The sequence below is a fragment of the Sorex araneus genome, chromosome 5 (genome assembly GCF_027595985.1).
Source record: "Sorex araneus isolate mSorAra2 chromosome 5, mSorAra2.pri, whole genome shotgun sequence".
Lineage (NCBI taxonomy): Eukaryota > Metazoa > Chordata > Mammalia > Eulipotyphla > Soricidae > Sorex > Sorex araneus.
In genome coordinates, this window is record NC_073306.1 from 181,876,505 (window position 1) to 181,898,970 (window position 22,466).

The window sequence follows — 22,466 nt, forward strand, 5'->3', positions numbered from 1 at the left end:
CTGAATGATTTATTTTTTTTTATCTTTTGTAACATATTATTAATGAGCCCACCCAATAACCCTTCTCAGCATGTTCTTATTCCCTTTGTTCTAACATGAATTTGGAAATTAAATATTCAAATTCCCTCGGAATTTGGACTAAAAGAAAAATGTCTTCTGTTCTCCCCTTTGTTTATTCCTTACAACCTCACTGACCTCACTGCTGTTTCTAGAACACAATAAGGACACACCATGTAATGGCCTTTGAATCGACTGTTCCCTTTGTTTGTTATGCTTTCCTTCAGGCTTTGTTTAGATAATTCCCTTATTTCCTTCACATGGCTGCTTAATTTCACCTTTTCCATGAAGTGGACTCTAACTATCCTCTTTAATGTAGATATTGGCTTCACTCACCATTCACCCTCACTGCCCTCTGCCCCTAGCACTTCCGATTCTACTTTCTCTCCCCTTCCCACCCCATCCCATCCCATCCTATCCCATCCCATTTAAACTTCCTAATTACTGAATCATCTGTTTATAAGTGTGCTTATTGATATTTTCTGTCTCATCTGCTAGAATGTAAACTTCATGATGATAGAATTTGCGTTTATTTTCTTCACTGCTATATCCCTCAAAATGCCTCTTCCATACTATACGTCTATTGCAGAATTGAATGAATCACATACCCACAGGAGGAGAGTTATAGGAGCTTCTACTTGAGAAAAAAGAACAAACCAACACTAAAGTATTTAGCAACTCTGGAGGTAGGTCCAGTTCAGTGCTGGACCTAACTCCCATCTATCTGCATCAGTCTGAAACGTAGTGTGATGCAGTGTGTAAGGCATCGTGACTATTTTCTTCTCTAGGGACAAAAGGGACAATAACCATAATAGTGAATGCATGAGAGCTTTTCTTTTCAAGCAGGAATAAATCTGAAAATTGCTGATGGTGTTATACAGAGCTTCTCTTGAATTCAGAAAAATCAAACACTCTGTTGAATGCAGTCATTTACCATCATAACACCTCTTTCAGACTTACAGGAAGAATTACGTTCCTTATTTTAAATAAAACCCAGAGTCTAGCTGGCAATCGGTTAATGCCTGAAGCAAGGCAAAAGGAAGACAAGCCAGGGGCATAGGGAATTTTTGATCCTGAGCTCTGTTGAATTAAGAACCTGGGTGGTCTCGGGTGGTGGCTATTTTTATAAGAAATACACATGTGTATTTGTTGAACTTCAGGCAAATTTCTCATAAACATTGATTTTACCTCATTGAGATAGAGAATTTATTCCACTTCTGGTATGAATAAGCCAACATTGTTTAGTCTCAATTCCTCTTCAAATTCAGAATTCTGGGTAGGTTCGGATGGGGCTACTTGGCAAGAACCCAGCCCATCAGTGGAAGCGTACTCCAGCATGGAGTACGGCCTACAATAGCCCACATTATGATTATGCTACAGCTGAGGGCTCGCCACTTAATAGGGCTCCTCTGTGTCAGCGACACTGAAACGGAAGCCTTTATGCTTATGGCTGTACTGTAGGGTGAGGATCAGGGGCACACTTACAGAGACAGGGATGCAAGTGCCTTTGAAAATTTTGTGTCCAAGGCATCTCATTGGCTTCGCCCTGTTTGTGGTCCTGCTGTAATCTGTTCTCAGGCTGAACCAAATGGAGCTAACATTAAACGCTCCAGGAAATCTAGAATGTTCTCATGCTTTGTTCTTTGAAATAGAGTCACCATTCTGATTCCGTTACTCTGACTGGTCTCAGACAATCCTTTCTTTGTTCGTATCTTGAAATCATGGAAGGCTCTCTGTGGAAACGGTTATTAGAATAGCAATATGATTTTGCGGCTGGACAAGTTCAATTTCTTTCTATCTTCTTTTCTCTTCCCCACTACAGGTCATATTGTTTTCCTTCCCCCCTCGCCCCCCACCGCCAAATAATTTTGTATAGAATTACACTAATTAAGAATCTGGTTGGAAGAAATACTGTGTGAACAGCTAATTTGTAAGGAGATTCTATTTCGTAGATTAAAGATGATTGTGGGAAAACATTTTTTTTTACAAACTATCGATTGTATTTCTTTTGGTTTGTTTTTGCTTTGCTTGATTTTGAGCCACACCAAAATCAAGTAGTGCTCAGGGCTTACTCCTGGCTCTGCCCTCAGTGGTCACTCATAGAGGGCTCAGAGACCATGTGTGGCGCCAGAGATCAAACCCTGGCTGGCTGTATGCAAGGCAAATGCTGTACAGCCTGTACTATTGCTCTGGCTCCCAACTGGATTTAAACAAAGTTTAATGGCCAAGTTCTATAGAACTTACAGAGCAAGTTCTCATAACTAGTAATGGCTACTACTTTTATCAAAGTATGCAAGATCCTTGTGTCAGGACAAGGTTACGCACATTCACGGTATAGTTTTTTTCCTCCCCCCCGTAGGGGCCAGGGATCTCCATTGATCTCCTGATTTCCATTGATCAGGTTCTCATAGTTCCAATTTCTTACAGAGGGGTCTGATCTACAGGTGCTGGACTGCAGTCTATTTTAAGTACCACAAGGGGTTGCTAGAGAGCAACAGAAGTTCTAAAGAAACATCTTTGAAGTTTCTTCTTGTGGCCACGTTTCTCATTTTCAAAGTCTTGTGGGAAGGAAGACAGGTTCTATTTGTGGTGATACTTATTAGTGGGTATGACTACCTTGGGTTTCCCATATTTGTCTACCTGTAATCGTTTTCTTTCAATCTTTCCTTCATCTGACTTTTCTACTTTTTGGAGGAGCTCCTTATATGTTTTCCTAGTCCTCAACTTCTTGAATGCAACAGAAATCCTTGCAGCTTTCAGAAGAAAAGAATAAGTTGCTTCCTGCATCCGGAGAACCAGCTAACATACTTGTGCCTATTGCTAAAGGAAGCTGTTTATGGGTGAACAAATAACAAGGAGTGCTGCTACTTAAAGTCTGACTTGGCCTGGTCCCAGGGAAATTTTGGGAAGCTGGATATCTCAAGTGGGTAAGGCAACTTGGAATGAAATTATAGAAAAATAATGACAGCAGACAATGGACATCATTATATATTTGTATATGGGCACAGATGTATATAAATATATCTTTTATATGAAGTTTTCTAAGGGAGCTCTGTATAGAATAAGGATTCATCTGCATTCAGCTGATATGCTTGAGCTTCCTAAAGTGTTTGAAATACTTTAAACTTCGCAATTATTCAATTATAGTTGTTAGATTTTAATCACAATGAACACTATTTTTGTATTTCTTTTCAGTACATGGAATTAACATTCCCTTGTGATTCAAAGACGCTCAATTACTGATAGATTCCCAAGGGGGAAGTATTTGAAATGATCTACTTTGGTTGTTACATTGCCAGTTCAAGACATTGCAGGAAATGAGGAAATTTTCCCTGATAATATAGGAAAGAGCATTATTTTCCTTTATGCACCAGCCTAACCTGCTTTATTATTTCCTGGGCAATCCTGGCAAAGAAACATGGTCTCTTTTTTGAATTCATTGTCTTATGTGATTAGCACATGAATGATCCATCAATCAAATTATATTTGAGTGCATAAAGTACATGTATCAATAGATTATATAATACAGAAGTTTATTATTTTTAGCCTATATCAAGGACATCTGGAAATCACTGTGGCAGGCCAATAATCACCAGAACCCAGAAATTACCTTTCTATCACCATTCCCACCTTTATATGTGACTACTCTCTTCGTGGTTTAGATAGCCACTGGAGCCCCAGCCATCATTCTCAAGTTCCTGGAAAGAAAACAAGAAAAGTTAAAAGTGCCGAAGAGTACATGACTCTTTGCTGAGTTAGTCTTCTTCCAGAATTTTTTTGTTTTCTTTTGAGAAGTCTTATTCAAGAACTTCCATTTGCATCCCATCAGCCATTTTTTTCTGCAAAGGATGCTGGGAAATGTGATTTTGAGGAGAAGAGGGGTCACTGAGACCTTTGACAATAATATTATGTCTCTCATTAATGAAGGCAGAAGAGAGAATGACTGGGGATAGATAACTAGCTACCTCTACCACATACAAGAATTCAGTTATTTGAACCTCAGGGACTAGAGAAATTAGAAGACAAAATGCAAGAGGAGTTTTCATACAGTGCATTGTCTCATGTCTTCATATGGTTGCCGAATGCCTTTCTATTGCTGTTAAGTGACTTGGCTTCGCTTTTCAGAACTGTCCTAGCGTCACATCTGTATGCTTTCCATTTCCAGTGATGTCCTCTCTTCTGGGCTTCAGACTTATGAAGGCAATTAACCATTTGACAGTTTCTCAGAGAGGACCCTCAGATTGAAGAGGTCCCCAAATGAACCCACTCGTTTTCTAGTGGCACGCACCAGCTGTTCTAGTCTCTGTCCTGAAATCCATCCTTGTCACCGTCTCTCGGGTCCACACTTCTGTTGTTGTTTCTTTTTAATGTATGAAAAAAGGCCACAACTGTTGATACAATTCTAGAATTAAAATTGATTAAATAACACTTGCAATATTAAAATAGATCTAGAAAATAACTTTATGTGAACCTTGTTATATCTGGTTGAAGGGTTGTTAAGTCCTTGTCTAAGAATTGATAAAGCTGTTTGTTGCTTTAGGGGCATTGCATGGCTGCATAAGTGGCCGCGCAGTTCAGAGACTTTAGATTCTATGGTCTGGGCCATCTATGGCAGCAGCTGTCCACACGTATGGTTTTGATCTGAAGTCACATCTCAATCTTCTCCCCCCACACTCTCTGCACGAACACCTCTAAGGTCAAGTTCACATCACTTTCACTCCCTCAACTAGCCTCGTCCGCTTTTCTTTCCTCCCAATCCCAGACCACTGCAGTTTAAGAAATTGGTGTTCAAAAGGCCACAAACCTCATTCATTCTATCACTCTACAGCTTCATACTAACTGAAGGCTTTTAATTGCCATGAGGGAAAAGTCCAACTCAATCACAGGGACTGAAAGGTCTTGTGCGATCTGGCCCCTGTCCATATAATTTTGCATCACTCTCATCTTCACTATGGACCAATCAAAACCTTCTCACTAATGAGCTGAGGCTTTCCTTTCTTAAGCTTCAGCATGCGCTTTTTACTCTGCTTGAATCACCACCTCTTCCCCCTCCCCCCCGCCCCCATATCTCTATGTATTCTTCAAGGTATCAGATCCATGTGTCTCTTAACCATACCAGATTTCTGTTGGCTCCTAAAGCTTATTGTTTGTGTCCCTTGAAGCATTCATCATCAACCTTAAAATAACTTGCTCAAAGGTAAGTTCCTTGAAGACAGACTCCTCTCTCCTTTTCATTCCTGTACTCTCTGCTAGCACTTAGTGCATAACCATCCTCTGACACAATCCTTTTATTCATTGACTCCTGAACATTGTCCTATGTGTTCTGGAGGATGGTTCTGCGTTGGGGGATGGGGTAGAGAGACAGTATAATTAATACCTGAATAGTAGCTTTATAAGAGTTCTGATGGGTATTGTGAGTACAAAGAGAGGGCTCTCTGAGTGTGTGTGAAAAGGGGTTCTGACCTTTTCCTGGAGGCTCAAGGGGGAAGATGGGGAATAGATTTTTTTTAAGGATACACAAGCAGTGGTTTTGCTGCATTAACTCTATTTCTCATCTTCATCCCCACCCCTAGCCTTACAGTGAGTCAACAAATAAGCTGAATAGGACATACGTTCAGTTCCTTTTTTTGGGGGGAGGGGACATACCTGGCTGTTCTCAGGGCTTAGTTCTGGCTCTGTGCTCAGGAATAATTCCCAGCAAGCTCAAGGGAAAAATGGGGTGCTGGGGATTAAGCTGAAGTGAGCTGTATTCAGGTAAGTACGTTACCTGTTGTACTATCTGTCAGCACTCCTAAGTTCATGACCTTGTGCCCTTGAGTCATATGTCCGTTGGGATCTCTGGCATCAAACAAACAATCTGGAATTTGGCTACAGATTATTCTTGTCTTCTGCCAGGCTCTCTCTGCTGGCTTAGTCTTTGCCCTTGCTGGACCTCTTGGAACAAGATGATCATGCCCACCTGATCATGCCCACCACCCCGCTGTGTCCAGTCCCTCAGGTTACTGAATTAGATCCTCATGGACAAGTGAGGCTGTGGTTCTTTGGAGCTTGCTATCTGCACTGGTCCAAGAACATGAGCGAGGAGGTCTTAGAGAGAGGGCAGGAGAACTGGCAGGGGGTCCAAGGAGATGAAGCTACAAGCTCTCTTTGCTTGCCAAGATAAATAAAAACAACAGTTTCCTAGAATGTTTTCATTCAAGTCTATATAAAATTGCAGGGTTATGCAAGTCCCCCCTCACTTCTGAAATTAGAGTCCCTGTGAAACCTTTCATAAGCTGCATGACTTCATTAAGCAAAGAACAGTTACCATTAATTGATATGGAAAAATCTGGAGCTTCTCTAGTCTCCCCTTCAATCATCTACAAAATCATACAAAACAACACTTCAAATCCAGAATGGCATGGACCTCCCATGTAAGCATGCCTGCTCCTATCAATGTCCATCCTGGCTATCGTGCTTCCTGGGGAAGGAGTTTGCCCAGCAACTTGCACTGCTCTGATATGAAACACTGCACATCAATGCTGCTTTTTTTGTTTGTTTGTTTTTGGGTCACACCCGGCAATGCACAGGGTTTACTCCTGGCTCTACAGGCCAGGGGGGTGGCAGCAATTTTGGATTATGGGAACAAGAGGCTGTGGGGGCTCTGCTTGGGCGGGCACCAGGCCAACCTGCCCCCCTTCGATTTACCCCAGTCTGTTCAGCCTTGTGCGGGTCCAAGATTAACTGTGACTTTTGATCTTTTTTGAGATTTATTTATGGGTCTCTGAAATAAGGCCAATAAATGGGCTTGTATACCTGAGTCAGAGGTGGTTTGTGGGCGTGAATAATTCCTGAGAATTATTCCCGGCAGTGCTCAGGGGACCATTTGGGATTCTGGGAATCAAACCACATGGCGGCGTGCAAGGTAAATGCCCTACCCACTGTGCTATTGCTCCAGCCCCCAGCGCTGATTTTTGACTGTTGCTACAAAAGTCAAAATCCTCTTTGGGTATTTGTCAGTTAGCAAAGGCAGGTACTAATGTTGTTCTTTCATAAACGCCAAGAGCATCTTTTGAAAAGCAGGGGTTACCTGCATAGATAAAGACACACCATACATAAGAGTTTGGGGGTGATGAAGATTAGGTGATGAAGAAGCCGACCAGCCATCCTTTGCTATCAGCTGCTGTTTACAGCCTGCGGATACCCTTAAGAAGCACAGAAGGCTTGGGGGCGGCTGGGAGCCCTGATACATATTCAGGGGTGGGTTTCCGAGGTCAGACACTCCACGTTGAGGGGGGTTTGATTTTTCGGACACCTGTAGATTTCTTTGTATTTCTCGTGGGTAAACCTCCATCTTCCTGATTTCATGTGAAATCTTTGAGCCAACCCGGGCTCAGGCCCAGACCTCTGACCTCTCCTTCAAGTTAGATGGCAAGGGAGAATTTGGGAGGACCCTGGACTTCTGGCCAAAGCAGCACGTTGGCCACAAGGGGGAAGCATCACACAGAGTTAGCGCCCTGGGCCAACCTGCTCTTTGTTTGGGATTTCCTATTGTCAGCCACAAAGGGAAGGCAGGTGAGGCCCGGGGCTGGTGGTCTCTGTTCCGTGGTGACCACACCAGTCTGTAGCCTTGAACCTGCTGTGCGGCGAATGAACACTCAGTGAAGAGTAGTTGATTCTCATGAATATTCAGGAGCGGACTTATGAATGGAATGAAGCAGACTGCTAAGAGGGACGCCCCTAAGTCTGGAGAGCAAATTCTTACTAGGTATCAGAAAACCTGGTTGCCACGCTGGGCCAGCAGTGGACTCCCTCGCTGTGTGCTTTTGAGAATGTCTTTTAGCCTCATCATTCATAAGGCCCCGAGAGTCCCTTCTTGACTGCAGTGTAATGCAGGGGTGAGGATAAAGCAAGAGCATGCAGGAGTGCTTGGAAAAATTGTCAAGTAGGATCAGAATTTATAAGCACTACCAGTTAGGGGAGCAAAGAAAATGCAGCCCATTGTTTTTTTTTCATACTGATGGTATTTATGAAGTAGGGGTGTGTGTGCTTGTGTGTGTGTGTGTGTGTGTGTGTGTGTGTGTGTTACTATTTAATTACTGGAATTCTATTTAATTACTGGACTTCTCTTGCAAGTCAGAGTACCAGCAGTGCTGGTTTATCAGGACTGGGCTGGGCAGAGCACAGGCCTAGCACCTGCAAAGCCCCATATTCCATCTCTGGCAGTGCATGGCCCCCCTAAGCACTCCCCCTATATTGCACCTGTAAAAACAAACAAACAAACAAACAAAAACAAAACAAACACAGGGGCTAGAGACAGCAGGTAAGGCACATATCTTGTATGTGGTCAACCCCAGTTTGATCCCCAGCACCATGTTAGGTTCCCCAAACATCACCTGGCTCTGAGCAAGCCCTGAGCACCGTCAGGTGTGGCCCCAAGTCCGTGTCAGGGCCTCTTTCTCAGGTCCTTTGGGACACTTGTTCAGGCTTTCCATACCCCCTTGCCGCCCTTCCCCACCCCGCCCTCCTGTACCCTTTCTTCTCCGAGAAAATACCCATGAGATGGAGGAAATTTATTTGGCTCATAGGAGTGAAGAAGTTTTCGGGCCCCTGGGAAATCTCTGCATCCGGATTGCCTCTATTAAGGCTAGTATTGTTAGAGTGCAAGCGAAGAGCAGGGAAGGGGTCCCAGGTAACCTGCTTCACTTAATTGATCCTTTTAAATTTTGCCAGTGTTGAAAAGGCAGTCAGTCAAAAATAGACAATGAGATGGCTGGCGATGAGAATTAGTACGAGATAAAGGATGTTAGCAGGGCTAGAGTGAAAATACAGAGGTTTGGGTTTATCTTGCATGCAACTGCTCTGGGTTCAATCCCTGGCACCCCATATGTTTCCCAGAGCACTGCCAGGAATGATCCCTGAGTGTAGAGCCAAAAGTATGCACTGAGCACTCTGGGTGTAGCCAAAAAACCTTTTTTTTTTACCTTTTTGGGTCACACCTGGCGGTGCACAAGGGTTACTCCTGGCTCTGCACTCAGAAGTTACTCCTGGTGGTGCTCAGAGGACCATATGGGATGCTGAGAATCGAACCCGGGTCAGCCACATGCAAGGCAAATGCCTACCTGCTGTGCTATCACTCCAAACCCAGCCCCAAAACTTTTTTTAAAAGTGTGGGGGGAGTCAGATGTATGAGCAACAAGCAGAGGAAGTGTGCGCACCCTTGAGAAGCGTGTGTGTGAGCACCACAGTCATCCCCAAGGAACATCACAACCATAACTTATGTGTCTCAATGAAGACTGTGACTCCAGCGAGCATGACCCCTTGACGGCAACTAAAGGAGGGCAAACGCCAGGGAGCTCAGGGGCTGAGAGTGCAAGCACTGCAGCTGCGTAGGCAACGGAGGCCTAATGGGCATCACAGCTAAAAGTGTGCAAGCACCACAGCCCGATGTGTTGTATATCCCTGGACCCTGCAAACACAACACCAACCATGAAGGGACCTGGGGAGGAAATGACCGCCTTTTCCACCAACATTAGCATAGGTGCTGCTGTGAAGGGATTCTGCAGGTCAGAAGAGAGGAATACTGCCTCTCCCTTGGGCCAGATTTAATCATACAGTCCTTTAATTGGGCCTGGGGATCTGACAGGAAGAAGTCAGAAAGATTAGGTGGTTGATAGAGGAGATAATGGCTAGAAGCTCAGGGCAGGCCCTAGGGGCCGAGAGACATGCCTGGATAAAACAGCAGGATCATATCCTGGGATTGCCGGGAAAGGGACTGTTTTGACAACTGGAATGAGTTCATAAAAATTTTTAATTTGCTTTAGTTTGGGAGGTGGGACACACCTGGTGGTGCTCATGGATCACGAGCTGCAGGAGACTGAGTCTGGGTTCCCACAGGCAAAGCTGATATTCCAGCCCTGTGAGTCACCTCAGGCCAGTGAGAATTAGACTTTTTCTCCTCCAGAAAGCCAGTCCTCTGGCATTACTGCTCTGTGGGGAAAATGATCTCTTTTAGCAATTCTGAGGAAATCCATAGTCGTAAACCTTTACAAAAGGACGCCTACGCCTACTGCGGATGGTCTAGAAAGATCTGGAACTGGAGCCAAAGAGCATTTCCGTTCCCCCAACACTATCTCCATTGAATGCTACAAAAATGCAAATGTTCTATATGATTAGTATACAAGCTGTAAAGCTAGTGGTTTCTTTAAATAATGAGCAAAACAATTCTAATTCCTGACATTACTGACGAAATCTCCATGGTGGCTCATTTATTATGTTCTTTTAAAAATCAACTTATTTCACAAATGTAGTTTAATCTTCCTGATAAGGTCAGCACTATAGTGGCTTGAAATATCTATTGGCAACATAGATCCAATCAGCACCAGCACGAGGTGGCCCTCAACAATTGTTAGGGTCTATTAGAAGTCACAGAACTAGAACAGTACTTTAGATTGAGGGTCAATTTTCTTCAGCGGTTTGGAGAATAAGCTGGGTCCTTTTGACTCTAACACTCATTTATAATATTTAAAAGACACAGGGAGGAGAACCGGAACATTGCATAAATGTCCCAGACAAAAACAAGTGTTCTCAAAGAAATTATAGGCCGGTTTTGGGCTGTGACGTAGAACTTGGGGCCGTGTGGGCATTCTATCCCACTACTGGCAACTCACAGGGAGATGTTTTAGATGCTTATTTCCGAACTCTATGGAGACCGTGAAAAGAGGAGGAAGGAGGAGTAGGAGGTGTGAGTTTATGGAAAGAATGAAGGTTTGGTTGTGGAGGGAGGCTGTGGAGGACTCTATTGATGGAGATGCACAGGGGACCCGGGTTGGTTAGTGAAAGTCATAGAATCGCAGAATGTCTGAGTATAAAGTCTCAGCTTCCAACCTTTATAAGATGGGTAATATTACCCAAATGAATATTTTTGGGTGCATTATTTCTAAATGTTCAGCCAGAGCCACATTCCCTCAAAGAGGTTGCGGAGTTTTATGGTTAGAATGCAAGAAGAAATAACGACTCAAAGTTGAGATTCAGATGGCCAAAATAGACTCTCAATGCCCATTTCAGCCACAGCAGTTGGGAAAGTCACATATTAAATTGCAAGAGATGGGCACTTGAGAGAAAAAAATAAAAATTCTCAAGTTTCAAAAGATTTTCTTTTAATATTCAGTTCCAGGGCTTAGAGAACCAAACATTAATTTTTTTCCCTATAAACTAGTTAGAAAATATAGGATATGACAAATTGAATTTCCTGCCAACAAAGGAAGGCAATTTCAAACTTTCTTTATTATTAAGAAGAATTGGAGGGAGAAAGGGAACAAGATAAAGCAAAGAACCTTGGGAGTTCTTGGCCAATAGACATTCTATATACAGATTTGTGTGTGAAACAGAAGAGAGAAAATTCCTCTGTCATGTCTAGTGATGAGGAAGCACACCAAACACTCCAGGCCATGCAATAGTAGAATTAAATTATGTGACATATTCCAGGCCTCACATTTTATTATTTTAGGTCTTCCTATGTCATTGGATGATTATTTTTTCTTTTTGGATCACACCCGGCGATGCACAGGGGTTACTTTTGGCTCTGCACTCAGGAATTACTCCTGGCGGTGCTCAGGGGACCATATGGGATGTTGGGAATCGAACCCGGGTTGCCCGCGTGCAAGGCAAACGCCCTACCCGCTGTGCTATCGCTCCAGCTCCTCATTGGGTGAATATTTAAAACAATCCAGATGATTGGGATGGAGAGATAGTATAGGGGTTCAAATTCTTGCTTTGTAAGTGGCTGACCCTCATTTTATTCCTGGAACTGCCTGGTCCCCCTAGCACTTCTGGGAGCAACCTCAGAGTAAAGAGCCAGAAATAGACTGTGAGCACTCCTAGGTCTGGCTCAAATCCTCCTTTCTCAAAAATCGACATAATCATTTTTACTGTCATTGTTTGAGTTTCAGTGGTGATTGAAGTGGATTGTGAAACGTCGCCATATTGAGAAAGGTGTGAGGGAGAGATCAAGTTTCCTCAGCTGGAAGCTCCCTTTCCTCCCTAATATAATTGTCAGCTTCAACCAACACTGGCGTGAATGTGGGGAAAAAGGGATGCTCCTTCACTGTTGGTGGGAATGCCAACTGATGCAGCCTCTCTGGAAAACAATATGGACAGTCCTTCAAAAACTAGAAATTGAGTTCCATATGACCCCGCAATACCACTTCTGGGAATATATCCCGAGGATGCAAAAAAGCACAGTAGAAATGACATCTGTACCTATATATTCTTTGCAGCACTGTTCACAATAGCCAAAATATGGAAACAACCTGAATGCCTTAAGACAGATGACTGGTTAAAGAAACTTTGGTACATATACACAATGGAATATTATGCAGCTGTTAGGAGAGATGAAGTCATGAATTTTGCTTATAAATGGATAAACATAGAGAGTATCATGCTAAGTGAAATGAGTCAGAAAGAGAGGGACAGACATAGAGGGACTGCACTCATTTGTGGAGTATAAAATAACATCACATGAGGCTGACACCCAAGGATAGTAGATACAAGGCCAAAGGGAATTGCCCCATTGTTGGAAGACTGCTTCATGAGTGGAGGGGAGAAGGCAGATGGAATAGAGAAGGGATCACTAAGAAAATGATGGCTGGAGGAACCAGTTGGGATGGGAGATGCATGTCGATATTGGACCAAACAGGATGACTCTCAGTGTCTGTGTTGCAAGCCATAATGCCCAAAAGTAGAGAGAGAGTATGGGGAATATTGTCTGTCATGGAGGCAGGGGGAGGGTGGGAAAGGAGAGGTATACTGGGGATATTGGTGGTGGGGAATGCACACTGGTGGAAGGATGGGTGTTTGATCATTTTGAGATTGTAACCCAAACATGAAAGCTTGTAACTATCTCACGGTGATTCAATAAAATTAAAAAAAAATAAAAAAAAAGAAAGGCAAACATTCTAAAAAAAATTGTCAGCTTCAGAAGATGACCTCTTTGGGCTGCATGATAGCTCTAAGTTTTATGCACCTTTGAATTTTCTTCTTTACATTTAGATAATAATTATAGGAAACAAATAAACAAATAGACAACAACAACAAAAACCCAAACCAAGCAGCGAGTGAAAAAGTATTCAGACCTTCAGGAACCGTTGATCAACCCAACTTACATATCACTTATAAGAGAAAACTATTTTGATAAAAATTGTATACCATGCAATATACCTATGTAAAATGTGTGATTCAGTGGTTGTCAGTATAGTCACAGAGTTGTGAGGCCACCATCAGAGTCCATTTTAAAACATTTTTATCACCCCCCAAAAGAACCTCCATCATTCCATTTCCTGCCTAGAGCTCTCCTTATTCAACCTTGGAAACAACTGACCTTCTCATATTTATAGAAATATGAGAGCATATGGTCCTTCATAACTGTCTTCTTTTACTTATAATTTTCTATATTGGCCATGCTCAGGGATCCTGAGGGTCTGAGGTCACTCCCAGTGATACTTGACTTGGTGATACTTGGGGGTCAACATGGCAGTGCTTGGGGGTTATGCTTTAAAGGTTCATTCGTATTGGGGCATGTATCAGAGCATCATTCCTTTTTAGGACCAAATATTTTACTGCATACATAGGTCACATCTGATTTATCGATCAGTAATATGATGGACACTAAAAAATCTTTCACTTTTACTTCATTGTGTGTGTCTTGAAGTATTCATAATGCTACTACTAGGTACCTAACACCAGTTCCTACTTCCTTGTCCTGAAAACACAGGAGGACCAAGAAAACTAGCCTATATAAGATGCAAACGAATCAAGTTCTAAAAGGGGAGACCATCACAGTGATTCAATTAAAAAGTTTAAAAATATAAATAAAATAAAAGGAGAAGTCATTGTCTTGGAAACGACCTTCCTGTGGTGTGCTGAGATGTTATCTGGTGTTGAGGGGGATGTTAAAATCCTAGAGTGCCTGCCTCAGCATTCAGGTGTTCCCATGTTCAGTTCCAGTAGCACATGGTCAGCTGAGAACTACCAGGTATATTCCTAGGCTAGGCTAAATAGCCTCACCACGAGTGGTCCCTGGGCCCCTGATAAGAGGTGCAGGGCATCTTAAGTTCCTTCAGAGGTGATCAGGTTGAGGAGAGATGATACATTTGCCCAACTTCTGAAAGCCACTGATCTGCCTGAGAAGCTAAAAGGTCAGGAAGCTGATTTAGCAACGTGGACAAATAGACTGGACTCGAGAGTAGGCTGGTTGTCTATGATGTCTCCATAGGAGATTTGAGTCCTATACCTGTCAAAAGTTGCCTTGTGTAATGATTTGAGGGAATTGATAAATGTCTAACACCCCCCCTTTGGTTCTGTTTCTCAATGCTGCTGAATAAACACTGACCAATGCTTATTATTCTCACCCTTCTATTCTCATTTCAAGCTGACCACTGACTTTTTATGTTATCTGAAATTTTGTAATGCAATTATTCAGAACAGTAATACCAAGTCTTTTAAAAATGGTATAATCCCATATTATAAAATTTTGATCCATTGACCTATAATGGACTAAAATATTTAATTTTGCTTTTAGACCACACCTGGCAGTGCTCAGAGATGCCAGGGACAAAACCCAGGTCAGCTGCATGCAAAGTGAGCACCTTACTGCCTCTACTACCTATCTGGCCCCGAAGACTAAAATCTTTTTTTTTTTTCGCTTTTTGAGTCACACCCGGTGATGCTCAGGGGTTACTCCTGGCTTTGTACTCAGGAATGACTCCTGGCTGTGCTCGGGGGACCACATGGGATGCTGGGAATCGAACCCAGGTTGTCAAACACCCTACCTGCTGTACTATCACTCTAGCCTCCAAAGACTAAAATCTTTTAAGGGATCTAATGTTCAGCTTTCTGGTTTTTGAGAAGACACTGGTAAGAGATGACTTGCCAGTCATCTCTGGGAGATGAGAGAGAGGTAGCTTGTGCAGGGGAGAGAATCACATCTAGCAGAGTTGTAGAGTAAGACTCAAAGATGATGAAATTGTGATAAAATTTTGGAACTTTCAACAATCAAACTGTCAGTACAGCTCATGCTCTATGACCTTTAGGGCCACACAGTGGTGTGGGGGGTGGGGTGGAGAGGTAGAGCAAGGTGGTGGGACATGAAGTGCTGGGGATCTCATTCAGGGCCTTGTGTGTACCAGGCCTGTGCTCCAGTCCTTTGAACTAGAACCCAGAATTTTTTTTTATACTTACCTAATTCTAATGTGTAGTCAGGTGGAAGCAGTGGGCTAGAGGGAACCAGTGGACTAGAGGGCAGTAGAATGAAGTCACATAAGGAAGTTACAAGAGGAACTTCAGAGGGAGGAATAGGAACATAGAAAGTCTAAGTAGACATCGAAGATGAATCTGTAGAATTATCGTAATTCCAAAGAATGACAGAATGGGGAAAGGTGGGGACCGCTCTAGCACCCCAGGCAGCTGACTTTGGAAAAGGTCTATGGAGGCCTCTCTCTGGAGAATGCCATTGGTCTTGGCTATAATGGTAACTTGTCATAAGCCATGAAAGGTTTCTGTCAATGACAGATGATGTCTATGATTGTGACACCTATATGTATTTATTTAAAGTAATATGTGTGTGTTTATAGCACTGTAGCACTGTCATCCTGTTGTTCATCGATTTGCTTGAGTGGGCACCAGTAATGTCTCCATTGTGATACTTGTTGTTACTGTTTTTGGCATCTTGAATACGCCATGGGTAGCTTCTGCCATGAGAGTGAGATACTCTGGGTAGCTTGCCGGGCTCTCTGAGAGGGATGGAGAAATTGAACCCGGGTTGTCCATGAGCAAGGCAAACGCCCTACCCGCTGTGCTATCGCTCCAGTTCACATATATATATGTTGGGGACTGCTCAGGACCCTGAACAAAAGAGGACCCCGAAACCTTTACCCTGGACAAACCGGAAAATTCCATTACCAGCTTTGCTTGACCTGAGGCAAAGGTGCCCTTGTGACAAAAGAAATAGCCAAACTCAAGGGGTAAAAGTAGCCCAGGGCAGTTAACTAAGAGACTCCATAGAGCCCTAAAGTAGAATACCTTCCTCTACCTTGTGCATTCCTCCTGCCAGATGCTCCTGCCAGATAAACCCTTGCCTTCCCCTCCCCACTATTTCTCAATCTACTCTTGAAGAATGTTGTAAGCCCACCTAATACACCCCGAACCTTTCCTTATTTGGTCTGAGAAGACACTTCCCTGATGATTGACAACTTATGTACCAACCCCCTGCTAAGAAAAGTATAAAACCAGCGTGGCAGTTAATAAAGTTGCCCTTGATCGGCATGTGTTGTCTTGGGCCCCCTATTTATTATCCTCACTAGTTTTATTTCAGGTCGGAACCGCTCACAGAACCCACCCAATTAGGACCACTTTCCACTGTTGTCTCTCCGCGGGCTGGAGAGATCTCTGGGGGAACGCGCATATATATATATATATATATATATATATATATACACACATACATACATATATATATGTATGTATTTTAGTTTGGGTACCACACCTAGCTGTTCTTAGGGCTTAGTCCTGGCTCTGCACTCAGGTATCACTTCTGGCAGACTCTGGGTAACATATAGGTGCCAGGGATGGAAACTGGCTGGTCACATGTGAGGCAAATGCCCTACTTACTGTAGTGTTTCTCTAGCCCCGGTGGTGCTGATATTTAGTCTAGGTTTTTCAGTAGGCTATGTTTTCTAAGGTTCTGCAATTATGCTGCAAGACAAAGGCCCACCCACAAAATTAAAGCTTCTCAGAATTCCGATAGCTAAGTGCTGCCTGACAGTTCTTCGGAGTAACCTGTGAACATCGTATAGAAAGCAGATGCTGTCTTGTTAATGGTAACCCTTCTCAGATCCCTTTTTTTCCTCACTACACCCGGGGTTTCTTGCCATTTCCTTCTCTCCTGCCATTTCCAGGCACTGGACCCACGGAACTCGACAGGCTTCACTAAACTGGACGTATCTGGAGGAAGCTGAGCTGAGATCTGCAGGTAGGCATGATTCCAAAGAGCCCAAGGGATTGTTCTTAGGCAGAGTCTCCACGTTCTTCAGGATGTTCTCTGTGTCCCCCAGGCTTGGGCAGTCCCACCAATTCCAACATCAGCCCTTTGGTTGAGAGGATGCTCTGAGCCCTTTGCCAAGAGACACGTTGGCTTTCCTTTTGTGAACTTTGCATCCCAACGCATCTGGCCACGAAATTCTTCCCTTCCGCTGCGCACATGCACGTCTGTCTTGCCTCTTTCTCATGACTTTTGGGAAACTGCCCCAGAATCTACAATCTGTGACTTCATTCACAAAGGACAAAGCAGGCAGCTGCATCCTGCACACATGAAACAGGGTGAGAACCCCATTTGGGTCCCGGCCGCTCACTGTCATTGCGCTTTTTTGCCATCCCCCCCTACTGTTACCAGGGCAACGGCCCTGGAGAATTAGGACCAGACCTCCTCTTTCTTTCCTCCCCCCTCTGCTACCCACTTTTGTGTCTAGATAAGTGCTGAGTCCGCAGTAGGTGATTGGGAACATTGATTGATTGAGAGTTTGGAGGCTTTCATTTGGGCCATCTGCAGGTGGGCTGGGTGGGGGGGACAGTGCCCCCATGGTTTGCTGCTGTGCTTCTGGGGAGAAGTGCCATACAAGAAGGTGGGAGAGTGCAGACCTGGGAGCTCACACCGCCTTGGCATTGTTTTGCTTGTTTTTTAATTTTTGTGCTATGCTTACAAATATTCCATAAATTAGAGATGGTGAAGGGCACATTCTATGCCCCGCCTCCCCAGCCTCAAGAAAACATTTTGATTTCTTGGTATGTCGGTTCAGGGGTTAATTTTTTCTTTCAGTAAACTTTCTGGTCATGTTACTTGCTGTGATGCTGTTTTTGTTATCAATAGTTTTCTTTTAAAGCTTGAGATGAAAAGCCTTTTCTGCTTCCTCCTGTCTCTAACTGGTGACCCGAACTTGGAGATTTTAACCTGAATTAGGGCCTGACTGGGTACAGAAATAAGGGGTCTGATGGGACAGAGTATATGAAACAAAAGTGGACAACCCAGAAAATCTGTCCTCCTGGCTGCCAGGCTGTGATGTGCCACGCGTGGTGTCTAAATGCCACTCAGTGAGGACAACTTGGGTAGGTACTGGTCAAACTTGTGTACTTCTATATTTTCTAAATTGTTATCCATATCAAAACAATGAAATTATTGCTGCAAAGTCAAGAGCCGCCTTCCCAGAGCAAAAACAGAAATTCTATTGAGCGCCGGAGTGCATGAAAGGCCTGCTTATTTCCACGCTGTTCTGCTCCCCAGCTCCGGCCGGGAGCCCTGAATGAAAGGTTTGTGGGCATCTGTTTGATGCGACACAAGTGGCTGGGAAATCCTCACACTGCTGGTTCTGTCTCCTAGCCGGCTGAGGAGGCTTCCCAGGGTCTGAAAGTCTCAATTCTTAAGGCATGAGGGCTGGTGGAGGATTATAATTTAAACCAACGGCTTCTTATTTTCTTAAGTGTGAAAAAAGGCGGGTGATTAGGAGCGCGCGCGTGTGTATGTGTGTGTGTTTGTGTGTGTGTGTGTGTATGCGCGTGCGCATGCACATGTGTGTGCATGTGATAGGCTAACAGTTCATTTGTGAAAGGTCTGTTATGTGCTGAGAAGTCTATGTATCTATAATAAATTTATATATAAAAGATATATAAAGTATAGATAATATATAAAAATATGTATTATATCTTTATATATATAAGATATAAATAAATTTATATCTATAAATGCTAATTTTACATATCCAATATCTATACCATCTATAAATGCTTAGATATATAACTTCAGATACAAAGTTGTGCTGGTGGTTTGTTACAGGCATTCAGTATTCTGACCCCAGTCCCACCACCACTGTCACCTTCCCTCCACCATTGTCTGTTTTCCCAACCACCCTCAAGCCTGACCCTGGAGAAGGCCCACAATAATCCATTTTATATTGTTTGTTGCCACTCAACAGCAAACAGAATGACCAAAAAATGTTTTCTTAGAAGAGTATTAGTGAAAATTGTTGTATCTCACCATGTGGATATTAACTCCTAATCTATGGGATTATGGGAGAACCTGGCAAGCTCCCTGTGGCATATTCATACGCCAAATACAGTAACAATGATGGGTCTCAATCTCCTGACCCTGAAAGAGCCTCTATTGTGGCACCATTAAGAAGGACAAGTAAAGAGAGGCTGCTAAAAATCTCAGGGCTAGGATGAATGGAGATGTTACTGGGCCCACTTGAGCAAATTGACGATCAATGGGATGATAGTGATATATCTGATAAGTATCAATATATACCAATATTGACTTCAGTATGTCTCACTATACATCTATCTCTAAGTATTTTTAAATTTTTCAGTTTTTATGTGCTTTTTAATTTTTAAATTTTATTTATACTGGAGTAATATTTCAAGAGTGCAAATGTTTACGTATTTTACAATGTTACCATACTAACTCACTACTAAAATGCCAATATCCCTCTACCAAAGTCTATTGAATCCTTTAGGTCAACTCCAAGCCTCCATGGTAACCAAAATTCTGTAATCAGATCGTAAGGTTTTGTTTTCATTCCACATTATCTATTCCTTTGCTTTGTTTCTTTATAGTCCACATGAGTAAAATCACTGGGAATTTATCTTTGTTAGTGTGACTCCCTCTGTTTCTCTCCATATTGTAGCCAAAGACAGCCTTCATCCTTTCTTAGAGCTGAATAGTATTTCATTGTGTATATATACCACAGCTTCTTTATCCACTCATCTATCATTGGACACTTGGGTTATTTCTAGACTTTAACTACTGTCAATAGTGCTGCAAAGAACATAGGGGTGCACGCATTCCACCAGAAATGATTGATTTTGGTCATATATAACTTTTTTTTCAACTTTAATAGTGATAAGGAGAAAATGATGTGCAGCACAGAGGGCAAATAAAAACATTTTCTAGTCACACAGTGTTCAAACAGTGGATCCTAATTGCCAGTTCAGATATTTTAGACCCAATAGTGCTCTCTCTACTGTCTCCTATTATTAATTATATCAATCATTAAAATTGCCTGAGAATTATGGGTGAAGTCAGGAGTTGATGGATAATGCAATGGTCTTAATTCCCACCTGAAATTCAACCTAAAACCCCACTTTCTGCCACATACTCTCTCCCTCTCCTGACTTTTTTTCAGGCCGTGTGAATGAAAACTGACCTTTGACCTCAGTTCTGCTCTTCATCCTTGACCCCTCTCCTTTCCCACAGTTTCCCCCATCTTCTCTGGTTTCATCTTTTCAGCCTTTGTCATGTAAATACAACAAGTTCTTCATTCTTCCCTCCCACCAAGATCTCTTCCGTATTCCTCCCTACAATTCTGGAACAGTTCTGGAAAAACCCACCTCAATCACCAGCCTTCTCTGTGCTTGCTCCCAAACTGTTGAGGGATTCGAGAAAAATATTTCATAGATTAGTGTCATATCAAGTCCATTCATATCAGTGCTGTTCAACAATCTCTAGCCTTCCAGGCAATCTTACTGTGTCTTTTGTATCAGATCATGTCTTCTCATTCCATGAACTCTTGCTCCCCTATTCGTCTATCCTCCTTCACTCTGGGCTAACAGTCTGTATATGTATCAAAGAACATAGATACTGAGAAAAACACCACCCTCTTTCCAACAACCACCATATCTGCATGCCTTCCCATATCAACACTTTCCCAATCCTTTTCCTCTGCTTGGTACATTCACTGTATCACTGTATCACTGTCATCCCATTGCTCATCAATTTGGTCGAGTGGGCACCAGTAATGTCTCCATTGTGAGACTTGTTGTTACTGTTCTTGGCATATCAAATACACCATGGGTAGCTTGACAGACTCTGCTACGCAGGCGAGATACTCTCGGTAGCTTGCGCTCCAAGAGGGGCGCATTACTGCTGTCAAATGCCCTAGGGTGAGAATGGGGTTGGGAGGCTCAGTTCTTCACAGGGACTTCTCCATGTTTCTGACACTCCAAGGAAGCTCTCAAGGGAGAAGGCTAATTGGAAGCTTTATTACTTTGTGTAATCCATTTCAGAAGTCACATAGCACTTTTCTTATTTTCTATGTCATCAGAAAGATCAAGCCTTTATCTGCAAAAGATGAAGATAGCATTTGATATTGGAATGGCAGTACTTGCAGGGTACCTTACCATGCCTTTCCGGGATATATTTGGAAAATACAGTCTACTGTGATTTACTTTTGTTATTAGTCATCTTTCAGGGCTTCATATATTCTCCTACACCACAAGATTAAGTCCCCCACATTATCAACCAAGGCACTTCCTTCTTTTATCTCTGGTGACTCTTGTTGTAGTTTTATGTGACGATTTCTGTGGCATTTGCATGTTCTTTATTGTCATCCTTCTGTAGGTAGATCACAAACTGCTGCAAGATGGGGCAAGGCATTTTCTATTCACCACTGTTCCCTCTCACTACCTGGCAGGTATCAGGTGATAAACACTCACCAAATGAATAATCTAATAAATGTTGAATATAATTTGCCAAGTTGCCACCCCCACCCCACATCCTCTACTCCCAAACATGGATTTTATTTCAGCCATAAAATCACACACACACACAGCCATCTTGTGTGTGTGTCTGTGTGTGTGTGTGATACCCAATGGTACTCAGGGGTTATTCCTCAATTCTGGTGGTGCTGGGAGCTTAGTTGGGGTTTAGCTGGGGGTTGAAATGGAATTAGCTGTGTGCAAGGCAAAAACCTTATCTGCAGAGTTATCTCTCCAGTCCTGTGAACTCATCTTGAATTCATGCAGTTAAATGTTTATAAATGGAAAGGAATGACCACACACATTGGAGTTATGACTTTGTGGCATTGAGTTCACAGCTATTGGTAGATATTTAGCAGAGAAAACCACAGCCTTAAAGAGGCATTTCTTCAGAGAAGGCTCTTTTTTCACCTAAGGAAGTTTGTTTTGAAAAGTCATTGGCCCCCAGAAACTTTTGATTACTCAGAGTACTGTTGTAGAAACTGTTCACCTGAGGATTTGATGATATCATGGAAAGATTCCTTCTCACTGTGATTTTTTTTTTTTTTTTTTTGCTTTTCGGGTCACACCCAGAGATGCTCAGGGGCTACTCCTGGCTCTGTACTCAGGAATTATCCCTGGCGGTGCTTGGGGGACCATATGGGATGCCGGGGGTCGAATCCAGGTTGGCTATGGCCACATGCAAGGCAAACACCCTACCCGCTGTGCTATCGTTCCAGCCTTTCTCAGATTTCTTTTTTTTTCCTTTTTTTGGCCTTTTTTGGTCACACCCCACGATGCACAGGGATTACTGTTGGCTCATACACTCAGGAATTAACTCCTGGCGGTGCTCGGGGGACCATATGGAATGC